We start from the raw sequence: 21,428 nt of genomic DNA, 5'->3' as shown, positions 1-21,428 counted from the left end.
AATAGCGATTTAAAAATTATCGAGATACGTACGCAGTGAAAAAATAGACAAGCCAAAGTAAACACAATGATTTACTTGGTTCGGAACCTTTGGCGACTCCTACTCCAAGGCTTGCACACAAGGGTGCTTTTGATGGTCAATCACTAATAATTTGAGAGTTTATTACAAACTAAGTACAAGAATTAATTAGCGAAGAAAACCTGACAATAAGAAAAGAAAGACAAAACAAACTAGCACTTGTCGGAACTTTCACAACGTCGTAGGAGCACAAGTGTCACGCCCCCAAAGGAGTCCCTGCCAAACAAAAATCCGACATCTTCCTTGTAATGGTGACAATATGAAGCATCACTACAAACAAAAATATACATCAGCCACATGCGGCTGGAATATTTATATACACAACCACGCAGTTATAATAACAGCCCACTCGGCTGGAATGAAACAATCACAACCATGCAGTTATATATAAAACAGCCCACACGGGTGTACTAAAAACCAACACAGCGGAAAAACGAAAACGGAAAGTCCAATACAACACAATCAACACACTGCTAGCCGGCTACGCTTTATACAACAACCACAACAACAAATACAACAACCCACCAAATACAACAAAATACAAATAAAATATATACAAAACCAAAAATGACCTTCGGATGTGACGTAGGACCTGGCAGACATGATACTCCGAGTGGCACTCCAACCATCTACCTGAAAACATAAAGATATACATGCGGTGGTGAGTATAGGCAACTCAGCGGGTAATAGAAAAGATAGTGCATAGTCTATACATAAATATGGAGATCACAAGTATACAGTCTCAGTAGGGAATAAAGAACATGATCATACTATCATAATCAATACACCTACACATATCTGACATAATAACCTAACATATAAACTGTACAAATCACAACTAATATAATGACAGATATATACCCAATCTGGAATCGACACATGATACAATGATCAGTAAACTCACCGGATCTGCAACAGATATACCCGTGACACCTGTGCAATATAAATACGACTGCATATACATGTAAAATAAATGACATGTATGCAGCATGGCAACCATATGCAACAACCATAGCTCAATCAAATGTAACAAATCACAATCACATGCAACTAGTATCTACTAGGCATGTATGCAGATATATCCCCCCAGATGCATTGCGCAGCATATGCAAAAGTGCATGCATGCTCCATGGTCACCCCGCCACCTCTCCAGACACCACGACCCCTGTATGGCCGAGAGGCTTGGGTCTGTGACGACTGTACTACCCTCCAACCCACTATATAGTGGTCGAGGCGGACAGCCCACTAGTAACTATCTAGCTACATAGCATCAGAGTCCCTGACTGCTCACAACGCCGGATCTCACAAAACCTCGTGACCGGGTGGCACGACAGGACTAGCAGCAATTGCTCCAGCTACCACTACCCATGAGTGGCCGAGTGTGCGGTGCTATTCCCAAACCAACCGATGACTCTCTCAACCACAAGGGAGATAATGGTCATCAGATGCAATGAATGATGAACATGATATATATATATATAATCATCATCCATGCAACAACCCCAAACCTCATAAATACCTCCAACAAGAGTATAATCGTCATGATACCTCCACGTATCCCACCAAACATATGTACACACTATACATGTATAATCAACCAAAAATCTCCAATAATCCCACCAGACACATGTACACAAAAGATAAGTACAATCAACATATATCCTCCAATAAAAAACACGACAGACATGTGTATATACCCCAAATATATAATCAACACAACTCCTCCAAAAGTACATGACAAATACGTATGTACACACTACATGTAAATGCACGGTCAACAAGATAACTCCTATAACACATACTCGCCTATGTACAGTCCACATCATATACCCAATCAGCATGGTAATACCAACAACCCGACAATCCCTACAAGACATACTCTATACGTGTAATCACAATAGAGTAGATATCAAGAGTGGAGACTGTATATGAATTAAATAGATCATCACAAAGGTCAAGCATAAGTATCATGCAGGAAATAAACAGCAACTGATCATGATATAAGATAAAGCAGCCTAATTCATCCAATAATAACCATGCACTAAGTACAAGAAAATCTACATAGAGGCCAAGGAAGAAATACCCGCCTTTATCTGTAGATCGTGTCTAAAATAAACCTCATGTCGTGATAATCGTCCCATATCAAGGCCCTGCATCAATCAATATATATATATTTTATTTAGCCAAATTCATATGAATTAAAATAGCTAAATAAAATCCCCACCCAATCAGAATAACTCCACTCAAATCTGATCTCTGATTAATCCTCCAAACAATCCTTAATCACACTCCTTCTATATCCCAACATAATCCACACTCTATTAATCCATCCAATGATTCTAAGAATGATCACATAACAATCTACATCAACCAATCACCATAACCACAACAAATTAACCAATTCATCATCAAAATGCAACCTAATCTCCAAAATACATAAATGAATCAAATCCACATAGTTCATCCACCTCAATTAATCCAACCACAATAATTCATCCAATCTATATCACACTACTCATAAATCTAAGCAGAATAAAGCCCCACAACCCATTAGAAACCTAATTTAGCCCATACAAATGAGGATAACAGGTGTACCTCTCTGGAAAACGCTTATCGTGAGATTTTGACAGCAAATTCAGCAGCTCACAGCACTTATGATCCCCTGTCCGGAAACTACAAGAGCACATACACACGCTTATCTCTCCAAGAATCAATCTAGAAAATCCATTATACAGCAAAGGATTGCTGAAGCCATAATCCACAATACAAAACTCACCTTAACAGTCCCTTACCTCAATCTGGATTCTGCAACAACTTCCCTTAATCAAATACTAATACAACAATGGAAAAACGATTACTGTTTGTTACCTCCACACCACACCACGGCACAAAGCTTCGTTTTGTCCAGCTACCCTCACCACCACAAGGTTCACCAACCTTCGGTTGTAGCAACTGAAATCTAGAGCAAAACGATCCAGTGGCCATGCCTACAAACAATCAGAAATGTGGAGTCTGGAGCCAAGCGAAGCCACTGCCTACCAAACAACAACCCTAAATCAACACTACATCAAGATCAAATGCCCAAATTTAATGTTAGGATTAACCAATTACCTTCAAGAATCAATCCAGTTCCATAAACTCCTCTTGGATGAACGCTGTTGCTGTGATCATGAGCAAAGGCAGAAGGTAGGGTGACACCGACCATATAGAGCAACGCTGTGTTAACCCAAGCGAGGGCAATGGATCTCCTTAATCCAAGATCCCGTGGTGAGGAGGCAGCTAGGGCTCAAGTTCGGCAGTCGGCTGTAACTCGATCGCAAGCAAGGTAAGGGAGAAGAAAGGCTCCACGCCGCCAGAGAGGGAGAGAAAGAAAGGGGGCTCGGTCGGCAGTAGGTTAAGCTGCATCGACGCGATCAGGATGCCCACAAAGCGCCCGATGTCGCTGGGAGAGAAATCGCCGGAGAAGGGAAGTTAGGGCAGAGGCGAGAGGAGGGGGAGGCTCAGTCAAGACACGCTGGAGAAAGAGATTGTTGTCGGCGGTGGGCTCGCGGCGGCCCGGGATCAGGCGAGGAGAAATCGCCGGAGAATGAAGGGGGAATTCGACGTCAGGGAAGAGAGGAAGAAAGGCTCGGGTTGGGTGGATCGGCGTTTGGGGGAGAGAGGAAAAATAAAGGAAAAGAATTTATAATTTAAAATTTTTCCTCACTTAAATGGGTATCCCAAACAGGCTTCCACCTAACCTACCGAATCATCCCCTCAAAACGAGTCATACGGACTCCGTTTAAATTCCGAAAAATTTCTAAAAATTCTAGAAAAATCCAATAAATTTTTCCGTCCAATAATATTTATTATTTAATTTTCTGATATCTTACAACAAGAGAGTAGATTGTGAGTTGTTTCGTTATTGTTTTGAGCTTTAGCCTTTACCGTCCTTATATCGGAGGTTCGGGGTGCCCTGAATATGACGTAACCGACCCAACCAGGATGCTCCACGTGGCGAGGATCGTTGGGGGATAAAATTTACCTCCGGGCGCCCGGACCCTGGTTTTCCAGCAACTTCCTTCCTACAAGAAAACATTAGTCCAGAGCCAAACATACGATATATATTCCTCGAGATATAGTACTCAAGACCGGAATCTAATCATGTCGACCTAGCTAGATTTCGTTTAAAATTAACAAGTAGAGTATTAGCTAGATTTCGTCACCTCGAGACCGGAATCTAGTCACGATCTCGACTTAGATATCCGAAATGGATCTAAGTCGAATCGAGGCCTAATATTCCATTCCCGGGAACGCGTCCTCACAGTCACTCCCTTCCAGTGACTTACCTCAACTTACCTGTCAAACATTTTGTCAACCCGTCGACTCGTCTAGACTTTGTACCAGCTATCCGGTCTGCCCGTCGACCTAGCTGGACTTCGTGCCAGACGTCGGGTCAGTCCTTCGACCAGTCTGGACTTTGTGCCAGTTATTCGGTCGGCCCGTCGACCTAGCTGGGCTTCGTGTCAGACATCCGGTTAGCCCGTTGACCTGTTTGGACTTCTCGCTGTGCCCACTAAAGGGAGTCTTGGTCATCTTGCCCAGTAGGCATGACTCACATGTCTCATATGATTCAAAATCAAATGAGTCCAGCAAACCATCTTTATGGAGCTAGGATAAACGTTTGTCATTTATATGACCTAAGCGACAGTGTCAGAGATAGGTTTGGTTCATTTCATTTGGTTTGAATCTTTTGGTATTTATATTATAAATGGGGTTCTCTAAGTCTAGAATATAGAGTCCGTTAATCAGAAGTGCACTACAATAGAACATATCATTTAAATAAAATGAACAACATTTGTTCTTTATTATAAATGAAAAGTCTTTCTTGTCCAAACAAGAAACTGATATAATGTTCTTAGTAAGAGCAGACACATAACAACAATCATTTAATTCTAGTACAAGCTCAGAGGGCAGAGATAGAGAATAAGTCCCTACAGCAACAGCAGCAACCCGTGCTCCATTGCCTACGCGTAGGTCCACCTCGCCCTTTGTCAATGCTCTGTTATTTCTCAGCGCCTGCACATTAGTACAAATGTGAGAAGCACATCCGGTATCTAATACCCATGATGAAGAAATAGATAGATTGACTTCTATAACATATATACCTGAAGTGGAAGTCTCACTTCTCTTCTTCTTAAGATCTTCTAGGTACACTTTGAAGTTCCTCTTCCAGTGTCTGGTCTGACTGCAGTGGAAGCAAGTAGCATCCTTGACAACCCCTCCTTTGGGTTTCAATGTCTTGCCTATACCCTTGGCTTGAGACTTTCCCTTGCCTTTAGGCTTGCCCTTGCCTTTGCACCTTTGCACCATCAGAATGGAGTTAGGCTTAATCTTCTTAAGGTTGAGCTCAGCAGTTCTCAACATGCTAAGCAGTTCGGGCAGTGGCTTGTCAATTTCGTTCATGTTGTAATTCATGACAAATTGACTGTAGCTCTCTGACAAAGACTGCATGATCAAGTCAGTGGCCAGCTCTTGGCCAAGGGAAAATCCCAACCTTTGTAGGTTTTCTATGTACCCAATCATCTTGAGTACATATGGACCTACGAGAGTCCCGTCTTGCATCTTGCACTAAAACAGTACCTTAGAGATCACGAATCTCTCGTGCCTTGCTTGTCCTTGATATAGTTGACGAAGATGTTCAACCATATCATAAGCACCCATCAACTCGTGTTGCTTCTGAAGCTCGGAGTTCATGGTCGCGAGCATGAGACATGACACATCTAATGTGTCATCTTGATTCTTCTTGTAAGCATCTCGGTCAGTTCGCGTGGCAGTGGCAAAAGGTGCCTCAGGAATGGGCTGCTCCAGGACGTACAGTTTTCGTTCCTGTGTGAGAACTATTCTCAGATTCCTGAACCAGTCCAGGAAGTTAGCTCCATTGAGCTTGTCCTTATCGAGAACAGAACGCAGGGAGAAGGAGTTCGTGTTTGACGACATGACAATCTACAACAAAAAAATACAGAAAATAAATATCATATTCCAATTATCATTTAATTAGGCCTTTAATTAAACGATGCTCCCACTGAATTATAGAACTTTTGTAGAATCAAGTCAAGGATGTGGTCAAACCACACTTACTAGATTCTAACCAACTAGCTATAATTTTGTGGGATAAGATCCACATCATACTACGCCTTAAGTTAGCTTTGGCTAAATCGTCCAAGACTTAGTATGATTGGTAGGTAACTAATTACCAATTACATCTCTATGCAACTCTTGTTTATAGGATCAAGATCCGCATGTATATTAAAACTTGAGTTAGCTTTGGCTAAATTGTCCAAGATTTAATATAAATGTGTTTTTGTCCTATCTTCCAACTATTGGATAATGCCTACAGTTAAATCTAATTTAACTAGTTATACTCAATCTAATTGAGTTTGTCGTCACCCATGCGTTGATAGGCGGGATCAAGATTGTCCCTCCGCACCCTACAAGATAATATGCGTTGCTCTGCTTTGGCAGATTCAACAACATGTGATCGAGGTAGTGATGGGTATCACGGCATGGTAGGCATTTTGAGTTGACATGATTTAGATCTAATCTAATCGTTAATATGTATCATACACGCGATTTAGATCTAATCTAATCGTGGTGCATCATATACGCGATTTAGATCTAATCTAATCGTTAAGGAACTAATTAATTACTCTACTCTAGCATGCATCACATACACACACACAAGCAATTAATTAAATTGTGATTAGTCATAGCCCTACTACGATCTTCTCAAGCCAATGAGAAGATCGGATAGTCAACCTAGGGTCAATAGCTTCTCCAAGTTCCTCCCTTTAACCACCATGTGTTGCTCGCACCCTCCTCGTAACTCCTCCTCGAGTCGACCTTCCACCGCTTCAATTTTTATACATTAAAAATTTGAAACTCGAGTTACATTTGAGTCTAAACTATTTATAACAGGAATATAAAATAAAGGAAGGCACGACGCGCAGGTCGCGATCATATACAACACGCATAAACACACAAAATGGCACGCAGGCCATATTATGAATTACAACACATTTTGTCCACTTTTATTGGGTATTTGGGCCATGACCATCACAAAAATTATACATAATTCTAAATTATGTAATTTCCATAATTTCTGTAATTTTACTACTGATTTTTACGATTTTACAAGTCGCAACTTCTCGGCGGGACGCTGGACAATGCCCCTTGCGGGGTTAGGGGCAGCACCCCTTCTCACGATATGAGTCCCACGAGTGTCTTATGACGATCTTACAGCGCCTTGACCCGCTGTCCCAAAACATTTTGGGCGAGACCTTGCCGTTTTGGAAAGTGTTTCTCGGTAATCGAAGCCTACAAGTGTTCAAACACTTGTTGCTTCGCTTCTACAAGAAAAATACTCATAAAATACATAAAAATCGTAAATTTACAGAAACTTACAGATCTGTAATTTTTCATAAAAATTAAAATAAAAACAAGTACATGTTCGCACGTGGCTCTGATACCACTGTAAGGTCTTTCGGGTCGCAAAAATCACTTTTTGCGTTGAGAAAACCCTGAAATCCGATGCCACTGGATCCATGCGAATATTAAATTTTTCATGTATGTGTTTTCTAATCCTAGATCTACTTTAGATCTACATGTTTAGGAGTTTATATCTTTGATGCGAAGCCCTTCGCTTATCCCGCTCATCCAAGAAGATGCTGGATCTCAAGGATGTCAAGTGAACACCCCCCCTCTATGTGTATCCACAAGAATAATTAGATGGAGAGGAAACCTTAGAGTGTGCTAGCACTTTTTGAGGGTTTCGGCCAAGGAGGAGGAGAGGAAGAGAAGAAGAAGCAAGGAGGAATAGTAATGATCGATTATGAAAATAAGAGTAAAAAATGGCTCAAGTATTTTTCATCTAATGAAAATACTTAATGCTCATTAACACCATTAATGAGCCTCATTAATGAGCCTTAATGAATATTTAATGAATATTCATTCTTCATTAAATGGTCATTTTGAAACTCATTCAAAATTTGAATCTAAAATTCAAATTGAATTCCATTTATCATTGAATTCAAAATTCAATGAATATCATCATTAAGCCTCACTTGAGTCTAACTCAAGTCTAGCCTCACTTGAGTCTAACTCAAGTCTAACTCAATCAAGTCTTACTCAATTAATCTAATTTGGATTACTCTTAATCCAATTCGGTTCATCACATGAACCTAATCCTTTTGGTTCATCATATGAACCGAATCTCCATTTAATTGTCCTTTGTGTGTGACCCTATAGGTTCTTGTAGCGTTGGCAATGCTCCTAAACTCATTTAGAAGCATAAGTAATGAGCGGTATCTAGCAACACATCATTACTACCCAAATTACAAGAATATTGAGATCCAACATCACCTTGTGACTACTAATTGTGACTCTTCACAATATATGACAATGTCCTTCTATCCTTGACATCTAGATTGATCAATGTGAGGCATAGACCGTGTCATCCTCTAATCAATCTAAATCTTGAACTCCAAGTAGACTCACTCTAATTAAATGAGCTCAATATCTCATATTGACTCATTTGGGCATGGTCATGCACTTAGTGGTCTCACTCTATCAAAAATAATGATGTCACTCCCGTCATATAGGAGGGATAGATCTCATCTACATCACTCACATCCCTCCGCATAATTTATTACATACCCAGTAATCGCCTTTATAGTCCACCCAATTACGGGTAACGTTTGACGAAGTCAAAGTATGCAACTTCTTAGGTAGGGAACCATGGTGACTTCAGGTCCAAGGACTAGTAGTCATACTAATAGCCACATGAGAAAGTATATGACACTAATATAACGATTCATGATACTTTCTCATGGCGGGTCATTCAGTATACATTCTCTAATGCATACCCATGTGTCAACTTGATATCTCTATATCCATGACTTGTGACATCAAGTCATCGAGTTGACCTACATGCTAGTCTCATCGCATTAACATTGTCCCTGAATGTTAATACTTGACTAGGAATGATTAAGAGTAGTGTTTCCTATATCATCTCACTATCGATTCAACCAATCGATTGATATAGGTAAGAACCTTCTACTCAAGGACGCTATTATACTTAGTTATTTGGCACCAATACAAGTAAGTATAATAACCAAAACAAAAGCCTTTATATATATAGGAATATGATACAATGAGTCCATACAATAATCATCATATGATTGGCTCTAGAGCTCTAACTAACAAACCGCACCAACAATCTCCCCTTTTTGATACAATGACAACTTGGTTAAGTTAGTGAAAATATGCAAGAAAAAACAAGCAATTTGGTTTTGAAGTTAGTTTGATTGGTATTTTGTTATTTCATTGTTTTAACTAACTTAAACCACCTAACCCTCCCCTTTGACATTCATCAAAAGTAATCATAGAATAAATGATTGAGTAAAAATGTAAGAAAGAATACAAATGTAAGTCAGATTGACTTTGGGGGAGTTTAAACATTGAAAATATTAAAAAAACTTTAAATTTTATCTTTTAACCTTTTCAAAAATAACTAAGTTTGAAAAAAGATAACTTTAAAGTTTTTATAACTTCAAAATAGCTAATTTAGAATGATAACTTAAAAAGATAATCTAGAGTAAATTTTTAAACTTTGCAACATAAATCTTATTTTCAAAGTAAGCTTGCCAAGTTAAAACAATTTTCAAACATAAGTTTTATAAAGGTTAATTTTCAGGTATCAAAGTCAAGTGTATAACGTCAACACTAGGTGGATAAAATTAATTTTTAAAGTTAAGTTAGATCCAATTCTCAAGACTAAGTTTGTAAAATTCAATTTTCAAAACTAAGTAAAATCTAATTTTCAAAAACTAAGTTTGAAAAATCTAATTTTAAAACTAAGTTTGTAAAATCTAATTTTCAAAAAACGTAATTTTATAAAACTCAGTTTTCAAAAATAGGTTTATCAAATTAAATTTATTAAAAAATAAAAAATAAAAAATAAAATATTTTTCAAAAACTAATTTCAAAATAAAGGGAAATTAAGTTGAGAATAATTAATTCACCTCTAAAACTGATATTTTTAAAATAAAACTTTTGAAAATATGTGCTAAAAGAAACTTGTAAAGCATTTAAAAAAAAATGAGGTAGGATTTTCAAAAGAGATTTTAAAGAGAAAAAAATTCAAGAGTTTTTTATTATTTTTATTTTTAAAAAACTTAAGACAAAAATTTGAACTTCCCCTGAATTTGATATTCCCTTAATTTATTACTCCCCTGAATTTATATCTCACTCTTAATTTATATCTCATTCTTAAGTTAATACTAAGGTTTAGGTATGTTAAAGTTTACAGCTTTAACATATTTTTGTACCGAAGTGTTTTAGAAGATTTAGTAATACTTATATTATTTATATAATTATTTCTATATCCTTGGTATAATTGTTCAGTTAAGTTTGATTAATCAATTATTCTGAAAATAATTGACTTTAGATTCAGGTATAATAAGTTAAACTTTAGTTTAACATTAAATAAGATAAGTTGTTATTAATTCAAAAACAATTAATCAATAATTTATTGGTTGATTCAATAATTTAATACTTATTTAATTAAAATAATTTAAATTTCGTATTAATTTATTGAGTTGATTAATGAATTAGATTTAATTTTTCATTTACTTCTTTTTAAGTAGGATTAACTTAGTTTAAGGTTAGTAGTAATTTGAAGTTAAATTTATTAAAGTTATTAAACAAAGTTAAGTAAACTTCAATTTAAGTTAATCTTCAATTATGTTTTAATTAAAATAGTTAAAATTTTCATTAATATTTTAATATAAAGTCATGGTTGATTAAAAAAAATTAGAGTCAATTTAATGTTTTGAATTAGGTAAAATCTAGCACCTAATCAAGTCAACCTTAGTTCTCAAATAAGGTTAGACTTAAATAATTAAGTTTTAGTTATTTACTTATTACTTAATTAAGTTTAAAGTTTAAATTTTGAGTGATTAAATCATTTTATAAAATATCTAACTTCTAAATTATTATTATTTTTTTAAAATAATAGATTTTAAAATAATTTTAAAGGAATTTAAGATGATTTAAAGTGATTTTAAAAATAATAAAAGGATTTAAGTTTAATTTTAATTTTAAATCTTAAATTAAGTTTTAAATTTAAGTTTTAATTAACTTAAGGATGCGTTTGATTGGTGGTTATCTTTGATAATCTTAGTTATCCATCAAAGATTATCAACGAAAACACTGTTTGGTTTAGGTAATCGATGATTCTCGACTAATGTTCCATGCCCGACACGTCAGCAAAATGAACATGTAACCCGAAATCAGAAAACCTCGAAAAATTGAGATTTTCTTGATTCCGGGGTTAACGAATTTTTTTTACTCAAAATACCCACGAATAAGAGAAAAACATGAATAAAAAATAAATGGGGAAAAAATAAAAAATAGGGGACAAATAAAAAAAAACATAAAAAATAGAAAAATACTAAAAAAAGAATAAACATTTTAAAAAATTAAAAAACGTACAAAATTTAAAAAATATATAAAAAATAGAAAAAAAAATTAAAAATTAAAAATTAAAAACATAAAAAATAAAAATATAAAATATAAAATATGTAAAAAAAATATATAAAATATAAAATATGTAAAAAAATATATAAAATATAAAATATAAAAAATGTAAAAAAAATATAAAAAATTAAAAAATTTAAAAAACTTTAAAAAATAAAAAAGAAACATAAAAATAAAGAAAAACATGAAGAAAAAAAACAAAACATAGAGTTTAAATAATAATAAAAATATATAGTTGATTTTGTAACTAAAGGTAATATAGTAAAACATTAAATTAGGTTATTTATTAAAACGTTCAAACAAATAAATTTTTGTTGCATTACATACGTTAAACTAAACAACATTTGGTTATATTTTATTCCTCATAACCTTAAATATGTGATAATTTGGTAATCACATAATTAAGATTATACATGATAACCTGAACCAAATGCACCCTAAGTGTCTTAATTTTAAAAAAATCTTCAAAGTTTAAACAAAAAATTAAAAGAATAAAAAATCAAAATATTTTTTTAAAAAAGAATTAAAAGAATTTAATAAAAATTAATTAATTTTTTTTATCTTATTCTTTTAAAAGAATTTTTTCAAATGATTTATAAAATAAATTTTCAAAATAATTTTTTAAATATTTTTTCAATAATTTTTAAAAGGATTTTTAAAATAATTTTTTTAAAGAATTTTTAAAATAAATTTTAAAAGAATTTTTAAAATAATTTTCAAAAGAGTTTTTTAAAATAATTTTTTAAAGAATGTTTTAAAATGTTTTTTAAAGAATTTTTAAAATGATTTTTAAAAAGAATTATTAAAATAATTTTTAAAGATTTTTTTAAAATGATTTTTTAAAGAATTCTTAAAGAAGTTTTTAAAATAATTTTTAAAGATTTTTTTTAATGTTTTTTAAAGAATTTTTAAAATTATTTTTAAAAAGAATTTTAAAGAATTTTTAAAATGATTTTTTAAAGAATTTTTAAAAGAGAGTTTTAAAATAAATTTTTTAAAAAAATTTTAAAATGATTTTTAAAAAGAATTTTTTAAAAAAATTTTAAATAATTTTTTATGGAAATTTTAAAATAGCTTTTTAAAATAATTTTTTTTAAAAAAATTTAAAGAATTTATAAAAAGAATTTTTAAAATGTTTTTTTTAAAAATTTTAAAATGATTTCTAAAAAGAATTTTTAAAATGATTTCTAAAATGATTTTTTAAAGAATTTTTAAAGGAGTTTTTTAAAGAATTTTTAAAATGATTTTTTTTAAAAAAAATTAAGATAACTTTTAAGTAATTTGTAAAATGATATTTTAAAAAAATTTTAAAAGAAATTTTTAAAAGAATTTTTAAAATGTTTTTTAAAAAAAAAATTGTTTAGAAGAATTTTTAAAATGATTTTAATTTTTTTTAAAAGATTTTTTAATGTAATTTTAATTTTTTTAATATAATTTTTAAAGAATTTTTGAAATAATTTTTTAAAAGAATATTTATATGGATTTTTAAAATGATTTTTAAAATAATTTTTAAAAGAATTTTTAAATGAATTTTTAAAATGATTTTTTAAATAATTTTTAAATGAATTTTTAAAAGAATTTTTTATTTAATTTTAATTAAATTTTTAATTATAAAGTATTTTTAATATGATTTTTTAAAAGTTTTTTTTTTAAAGAATTTTTAAAATAATTTTTTAAAAGGATTTTTTAATAATTTTTAAAATATTTTTTTAATAATTTTTTAATACTTTTTAAAGAATTTTTTATTTAATTTTAATTTAATTTAATTTTATGTTTTGTCCTTAGTTATCTCACTTAATCTAAATTTTTAATCAGGAACTCTTATAATTTTGTGAGATGAATTAAGTTCAGTTTTAGGATTTGGTTTAATATTGTTTTAAATTCAGGTTTAGCTTTGGGCTCAACAAATAGGTATTTTTTGGATAAACTTCTGGGTTATGATGAGTCACCTGGACATCATTAGAGTAATCATGTCTTCGAAGTTTCCAAATAGTTCTATCCGCTGAACTTAGTACACAACCTTGATCTTTTGCAGGTCCTTCTTGCTGAAGCTTTTCTTTCTCCTGGTGAATATTTTCCTTACCAGGTTCACCAGGTATTCTTTGTCTTCAGAGTCCTAGTTAGACTCATCCTCAACCTCAACCTCAGGCTTGTTTTTCGTTCTTTCCTTGGATGAACTTGTAAACAAAGCTACACCTTTCTCGGTCCCGACACTAGTTTACTCATGTAATTCTAATTCATAAAATAACTCGTCTAACTTTAATTTAGATAAATTTTTGAAAATTTTGTAGGCATCCACGATAGATGGCCACAAATTATTATGCGGAAAAACGTTTAACGCATACCTGATTAAATCGCGGTTCTCCATTTGATAGCTTATTGCGTGGAGTCCGTTGATGATGTCCTTGATCCTCGTGTGAAGCTAACTCATCGTTTCTCCTTCCTGCATTTTAATATTAAATAATTTATTTAACAAAAGATGACGCTTCGTTACCTTGGCGTCGTTTGTCCCTTTGTGTAGTTCGATCAGTTTATCCCACAATTCCTTTGCATTCTGGTGCGGTCCTACCTGATTCAATTCTTCCTTCGTCAGCCCGCATTGAAATGTGTTGAGTGCTTTGAAATTCGTTGATGCTTTCTTCTTCATGTCCGGAGTCCACTATTCCGGGTCCAGTGGAATTCCGGAGTTGTCGACTGGCGCTTTATAGCCTCTTGTGACGCTGAACCACTAGTCAAAATCAAACATCCAACCGCTTCTTCCAGTACGGTAAATTATCCCCGTTGAATAAAAAATAGGGCGTACTGTGCTAAAGCCTTCAATTTGAGACATAATTAACCTGCACACAAGGGAAAAAAAATGGACAAAGAGAGTCCTAAGACTTGGTCTTGGATTAATAGTGCAGGAGAAGAAAAGATAAACTGAAAAAATTGAATTGGTGTTGCACCGAATCAGATTAATAGCAACGAAAGATAATTTCAACCACTGGTCAAAATCAAACCTCCATCTGCTTCTTCCAGTACGGAAAATCATCCCCGTTGAATAAAAAATAGGGCGTACTGTGCTGAAGCTTTCAATTTGAGACATAATTATCCTGCACACAAGGGAAAAAAATAGACAAAGAGAGTCCCAAGACTTGGTCTTGGATTAGTAGTGCGGGAGAAGAAAAGATAAACTGAAAAAACTGAATTGGTGTTGCACCGAATTAGATTAATAGTAACGAAAGATAATTTTCAAAAATGTAATAATATCAGTTTGGAATAAAGCGAAAAACTAAAAACCGACAAAGAAAAGAAAGAGAATTTCACTCCCTGTCTGATTGGTGGTTACACCAAATCAGAGCGATACCTGCTCTGATACCACTTATTGGATCGTGAATTTCACTAGAGAGGGGGGGTGAATAGCAATTTAAAAATTATCGAGATACGTACGCAGCGGGAAAATAGACAAGCCAAAGCAAATACAATGATTTACTTGATTCATAACCTTTGGTGACTCCTACTCCAAGGCCTGCACGCAAGGGTACTTTCGATGGACAATCACTAATAATTCGAGAGTTTATTATAAACTAAGTACAAGAATTAATTAGCGAAGAAAACCCGACAATAAGAAAAGAAAGACAAAACAAACTAGCACTTGTCGGAGAGCTTTCACAATGTCGTAGGAGCACAAGAGAACAAATTGTGAGTTGTTTCGTTATTGTTTTGAGCTTCAGCCTTTACCCTCCTTATATAGGAGGTTCGGGGCGCTCAGATTCCTTCGGGCGCCCTGAATATGACGTAACTGACCCAACCAGGATGCTCCACGTGACGAGGCTCATTGGGGGATAAAATTTACTATCGGACGCCCGGACATGTTGCAAGCGCCCAGACCTCCGGGCGCCCAGATCCATCCCGGGCGCCCGGACCCTAGTTTTCTTGCAAAAAAACATTAGTCCTGAAGTAAACATATGATATATATATTCTGCAAAACGAAGTGTTAGCACAGTTTAAAATTAACAAGTAAATATTAACTAAATTTCGTCTCCTCGAGACCAGAATCTAGTCACGATCTCGACTTAGATATCTAAAATGGATCTAAGTCGGATCGACGTCTAATGTTCCCTTCCCGAGAATGCGTCCTCACAGTCACTCCCTTCCATTGGCTTACCTCAACTTATCTGCCAGACGTCCGGTCAGCCCGTCGACCCGTCTAGACTTCGTGCCAACTATCCGATCCGCCCATCGGCCTAGCTGGACTTCGCGCCAGACGTCCAATCAGTCCTTCAACTCGTCTGGACTTTGTGCCAGCTATCCGGTCGGCCCGTCAAACTAAATGAGCTTCGTGCCAGACATCCGGTCAGCCCGTTGACCGTCTAGACTTCTCCTACACACTTGATCAAAGTGTTTAGAACACAAATGAAATTAACTTAACCTACTTTGTCATTCATCAAAACTTGAGTTAGACCGTTAGTGATAACCGCACCAACAGTTAGTACCCCAAGGTAATTTTGATATAATCAACCAAGCCAGGTTAAATCCTGTTGGTTTCTAACCCCTGTGTCTAAGTGTACAAAAACTTAGAAGCACAAGAAGTCGAGCGAAAGACGTAGCTAGCGAAAAGGACGACCCGAGAGAGAGTCGTTGGGCTCGATGCGTCTAAGGGACGAGGTGCTACGGAAGAGTACGTGGGCGAACGAGAAGGAGGCTACAACGTTTCCGAGGGACGAGAAGCCGAAACGGAAGATTGCTCAAAGGTTGGAAGTTAGGTTCGGGTGAACCCTATTTCAAATGATTGAGATCACTCAAGCGAGCGAAACCGGAACGGAAGATCTGAACCAATGCAAGCGAGACCGAAGTGGAAAACCCGAACCAAAAAAACAACTGAAAGTTGACTTTCTGATTTGGACGCCCGGAACCCTTCCAAGCACCTGGAACAAAAAAAAAGTTAGTCATTTGCGACGTAGCACGACCTGCTACGTCGGGGATTAAACTTTTATCTCATTCCAAACGCCCCGCTACAAAAACAGCCCTACTCCCAGAAGCAACATACAATAAGAAAAAAAAAAAAAAGAACACTTATAAACGATTTCTTTTATCTACCTTCATATTTTTAATAGTTCAACTATTGTAAAAAAATCTCTATCTGAAGGAGAGTTTAGTGCGCTTTTCATCTTCCTTATACTAACAACCTCTCTAGTTGTAATCTTGTAAACTCTTTCATGCCTCTTCTATGCTTTAATTTCTTATATTTATTTTATGCCAGTGTTAATATTTATTAAACTATAAAGTCCGAAAAAGGTTATTTTTTTTGCAGGACTATTCACTCCCTCAAACCGGCCGCCAAAGGTCCTAATAATATCCAAAACAAACTAATTCTAAGAGTGACCGATTCGACCTTATAAAAATTTTCTATCAACCATCAAAACAAATTAAAAAGTACTCATAAAAACTCATCCAAACGGTCAATATTCTTAAATTCTCTTCTCACTGCAAAAAAAAAAAAAAAAAAAAAAAATCTCTCTTATAATTCATCACAAAATTCAAACTTTAAATTCTTTAGTTATCTACTAGAAGATTTAACATTACAAAGATGTCACAAATTTGGATAAACATCCACACTTACCAGGAAAGGCCGAAAAGCCCGAAGGTCGTTCCCATCCTGTTAGGGGAACCGGGGAACCGTCTCTCCTTTCTACAAATACAAGGTAAAAAAATTATCCAATTATCCTGAACTTTATCCATAGATGTTGACAAACTAAATTTACTAGTGTACAATTATTTATTCTGCTACCGAATGAATATAAATAAAATTTTCAAATAGAACACCAAACTTAGTTTGTTCACAAATATCCCATTCATTTATAATCTCATTTATCAACAAAGCCAAAACAATGTTTGAAAAAATAACAGCTTAGAGGTCCAAATAAAAAAAACCCAGCGCACACTACTAATTCTAGACACAAGGTAAGCGAAGAATAGAAAAAGAGCAAAGTCGTTGCACTGCATGGAAAGTAAGATGGGAACAAAAAAAAACATAGAGAAGCAAGGACAAAAATTGTGGAAAGCAAGTTGGGTAAAAAATAGAGACCCAACCACATTAGTCGATGAAGAGAATTACGCAAAACTAACAATGTTGTTCCACTAATCCCTTTTCAAGGTAAACTCAAAAGGCAAATCAATAGGAGAGAATCTTAAAATGGACTAAACTCGCTTGAGTTTGCCACAAACTACAATCAATTATCCTTAAACAGGGAGCTAAAAGGGAAATTTTCTTTTTTTATAAAAAAACAAATATATATATATAGGATTGTTACCCTGCACACCCCTTTCGTAGACAACTCTCACCGAGTCCGAGCGCCCAGAACTTGACCGAGCATCCCAAGTAAATTTCGACAACTCGAGACACCTGGGAGAGTTCTGGATGCCCGGACTCCGTGAAAGTCGCCTATGATCGCCCACAAAAGGAATGTGCAAGATAGCACCCCTTCATATATATATATATATATATATATATATATATATATTAATCACAAATAATTCTGCAGAATAATACGTTTTATCAAGTAGATATGTAAGCATTTGCCTAGATGCCAGAATCCGGTGAGCTCGTTTTATCAAGTTGCATGAGATCCTTCGCTCGGACCATTTTAATACCATCCACAATCCAATCATTCAACAACTGCGAGGGGTACCAATTAACTAGCCATTCAGTCACTGAGCAAGTTGCCATTGCTTCTTTCTGATTCCCTTCGTTTGCAAAACAATGTGAACTTTGAGCAGGAAATGGACCTATATATCACAGAAGAAATTGTTAGTTGGAGATCTTCATCTTCTTCATGTGCATTCAAAACAGGAAGAGATTGGAGAAATTTGGCTCAATTCTCCTAAACTGACACCATCTATTGAACATTTGGTTTCCAGGAAACAATGAATATCCGTCAAACCAAAATTTAACTGTTTCCATTCATGATGGTAGAATTTTCATTATCATCCCTCGCGAAGATCCAGCTTTTGGCTGTGCATTTTGTGTCGCATCATGTTCGAGAAGGAACACCCAGAGCACTGCTCCTGCGGCCTGATGATAAAGAGTAGTAGTGTGTTGCATTACATTCGTAAGCATTGATATAGATTCATATAATTGGCTCAAATAATTTGGATTTAATATAGCATATTCAAGAGGAACAAAGAACCGAGGACAGGATGGTATATCTGCGGCTATCTTGGCAAATTGAGCTGATGAGAGGTTTCCTGCAGATCAGATTGCTAAAAAGGTGGATTTCCACATCACAATGAGATGGCACTAACAATCATATACCCTTTGGTACTATAGAGTTGGTAATCATCCACTCGTAACAATAGCGAATGGATACCTACATAATGATTTGTAACTCAATCTTCTTCCACATGGGTGTAAGACTTGAGTCCAATGGTCTCTATGTCCAACTTTAAACTTAGTTCGAAGTGCCTCATGACTCCACTCTCAATCTATGAAGTCTATCATCCAAGTTCAAAAACTCCAATCTTCAATTCGCATGATTAAGTCTTACACATTTGTTGCACCATTAAATACACTCCTAATTAAAATTGTATTATCGAGCCATTAAAATATCATAGTCAAAACTGAACACGAGAGGAACTATTGACACAATAATCTCTACCTCAACCTTTTTGGTGTTTGAAAACTTATTTAAGTTAGCAACAATAATAAAACAAACGTGTGTCAAGGCAATCAGGAACTCAGCTCCTCCTCGACCCTAACTCCCTGCCTCTCCCTTTTATTCAAGCATTCGTAGAATCTCACACCCCTGAATCAAGCTACCTCTAAAGTGACAACTTTGTTTTTCTAATTGGGAGAGGCTTTCTAACCTAAACTTCAATCTTTACACGAGTCTAAAAAGCTATTGTCCTAACAATCTCTCTTTAAAGTTTGACAAAAAAATTAAGGATAATAATAATATGTAATAAACATGCATCAAAGTAATTGAAACTCCAATCTTCTCCTTAAACTTAAATATCCCCTCGATTTGAGCACCTATTGAACCCCACATCAAACAATTAAATTATCCTTGAGGAGACAACTTAATTTTTGATTGGGAAGTTTCTCTAGTTTAAAGCTCAACATTTTTTTCTTTTTATATACCAAAACACTAAAGATGTAATAAATAAATAAAAAAGCATACAAGAATGATCACAATAATGTAGAAATCAAGCATGTGACCAAACATGTAAATATTAATCATTTAATGCCACAAAACTGATGCATTATCTCCACGTATAAAACATTTACACATTTTCACGATTTCAGTTCATCAAGACTTATTCGCAAGTAGAAGAAGACACCCATAGAGCTCACATTGTCCTCAAAAAGTTTTGTGAATTGCCCTCAGAGCTATATCACAAGTTGGTGTGGTCTTCATGAAGCTATTTGCAAGTCATCTCAATACTTGCGAGTTGTACCAAGTCATCACAAACCTTGAAGAAACCTCTTTGTTCGCAAACGATATTTATAGTTTTGTGGAGCTAATTCCAAGTCATTGCAAAGGACAAAGAATCCTCACATGCCATGGAAGAAAAGTCTTACTTGCCTCGACCCATTTTACGTGTCAACCATTGACATAGAACAATATGCCATGACTAGTTGAATAAAAAGTTACACCCATTCCAACCCAAACATCGTGAAACTTCAAACCATGATACTAACTAGATCTTGATCACCAATTGAAAGATTAAAAATGCTACCAAGATCATCCCATGAGAATTCAAGTATGATAATGTGATGCATATCATCACGAAATTTATATGAAAAGTATAGCTTAAGTCTTTCCAAAGGTCTAAAATCTTGTTACGAGCAAATGAGTTTCAGTCCCTATCTAGAATGAATCTGCAGTGCCAAGTGGTGGCAAAAGGTGATAACGCTCAACCCAGACGCCCCTCACAGCTCATCCTCAAGTTATGTGAAGGAAGGTAAATCACGGATAGCTACTAGTTCGAGCAGTGCATGGGGGAGGGCAAGAGCTTAGCTACTAGCCAGGAATTGACCCCATGCCTCATGATGACGTCCCGAGGGGACCGCAGTGCCAATGTTGATGGTTGTGTTGAGCATCAAATCTTTGTGGTGGAGAATGAAGCAGACAAGGAGGATAACAAGGTAGAAGAGGAGAATGAGGAGTTATTGGAGCCTCACATCAAGGACTACCTAGCCAAAACCTTACATTTGTGACTTGTAGAGGAAAACCCTAGCTTCATCATTCACTTTCATTTCTTGCAAAGGAAACCTAGCTTAGTCACTCACCTTTGTTGCTCACAGAGGAGGAAATCAGTCAGTAGAGGATAACAAGAGTATTGCTCTTGAAATTCTTATTGTCGATTGGCAGATGGGATGAAAATTTTCACTATTGTCAAACATTTTTCAGTTAAGCACACAAAAAATCAACCAGCTTAAGATGGGTAAAACCAAACTCTTCAAAAATAGGCTCAGGGCTTAAGGTTTGCTGATTCTATCTCATGCATCTTAGCATGTTTAAAGATAGGCATGACTCAGAACTTAGGCAATTTTGATGTAGAGTTTACTCATTGTCTAGTCAACATTCAAACTTTGAAGTGAATAAAGTCCTTACTTGAGTGAGAGATGTTTGTTAATATGAAAGTCACTTCCTCCTAACATCTTCCTCTCTTCTCTCCCAATATCCCTGTGCTTTGCCTGCATAAAGTGATATACTCTCTTCCCCTCCTACTCCAGGTTCCTCTTTATCCATTAATCTTCTCTTCCTCTCAAGTACATCCCAAATTCATCC

The 21,428-nt window shown here is 35.0% G+C and overlaps 1 protein-coding gene across 11 annotated transcripts in view; it reads right to left on the bottom strand.

Moving 5' to 3' along the window:
* Window positions 1–571: 571 nt before the first annotated feature.
* LOC121974983 (HBS1-like protein) overlaps window positions 572–21,428 on the bottom strand; it is a 32,758-nt gene continuing 11,901 nt past the window's right edge. For 3 of the 11 annotated variants that reach the window (XM_042526304.1, XM_042526303.1, XM_042526298.1), the window contains 2 exons: window positions 18,188–18,709; window positions 17,128–17,326 (listed from right to left, as the gene is read on the bottom strand). The gene's annotated coding sequence lies outside the window, so the exon portion shown is untranslated. The other 8 variants (XM_042526301.1, XM_042526300.1, XM_042526305.1 and 5 more) reach the window with 8 other exon arrangements.

This window comes from Zingiber officinale, chromosome 4B (genome assembly GCF_018446385.1).
Source record: "Zingiber officinale cultivar Zhangliang chromosome 4B, Zo_v1.1, whole genome shotgun sequence".
In the NCBI taxonomy this organism is placed as follows: Eukaryota; Viridiplantae; Streptophyta; class Magnoliopsida; order Zingiberales; family Zingiberaceae; genus Zingiber; species Zingiber officinale.
Note: the sequence above shows the minus strand (reverse complement) of the source record. Positions and strands in the feature narration are given on the sequence as shown.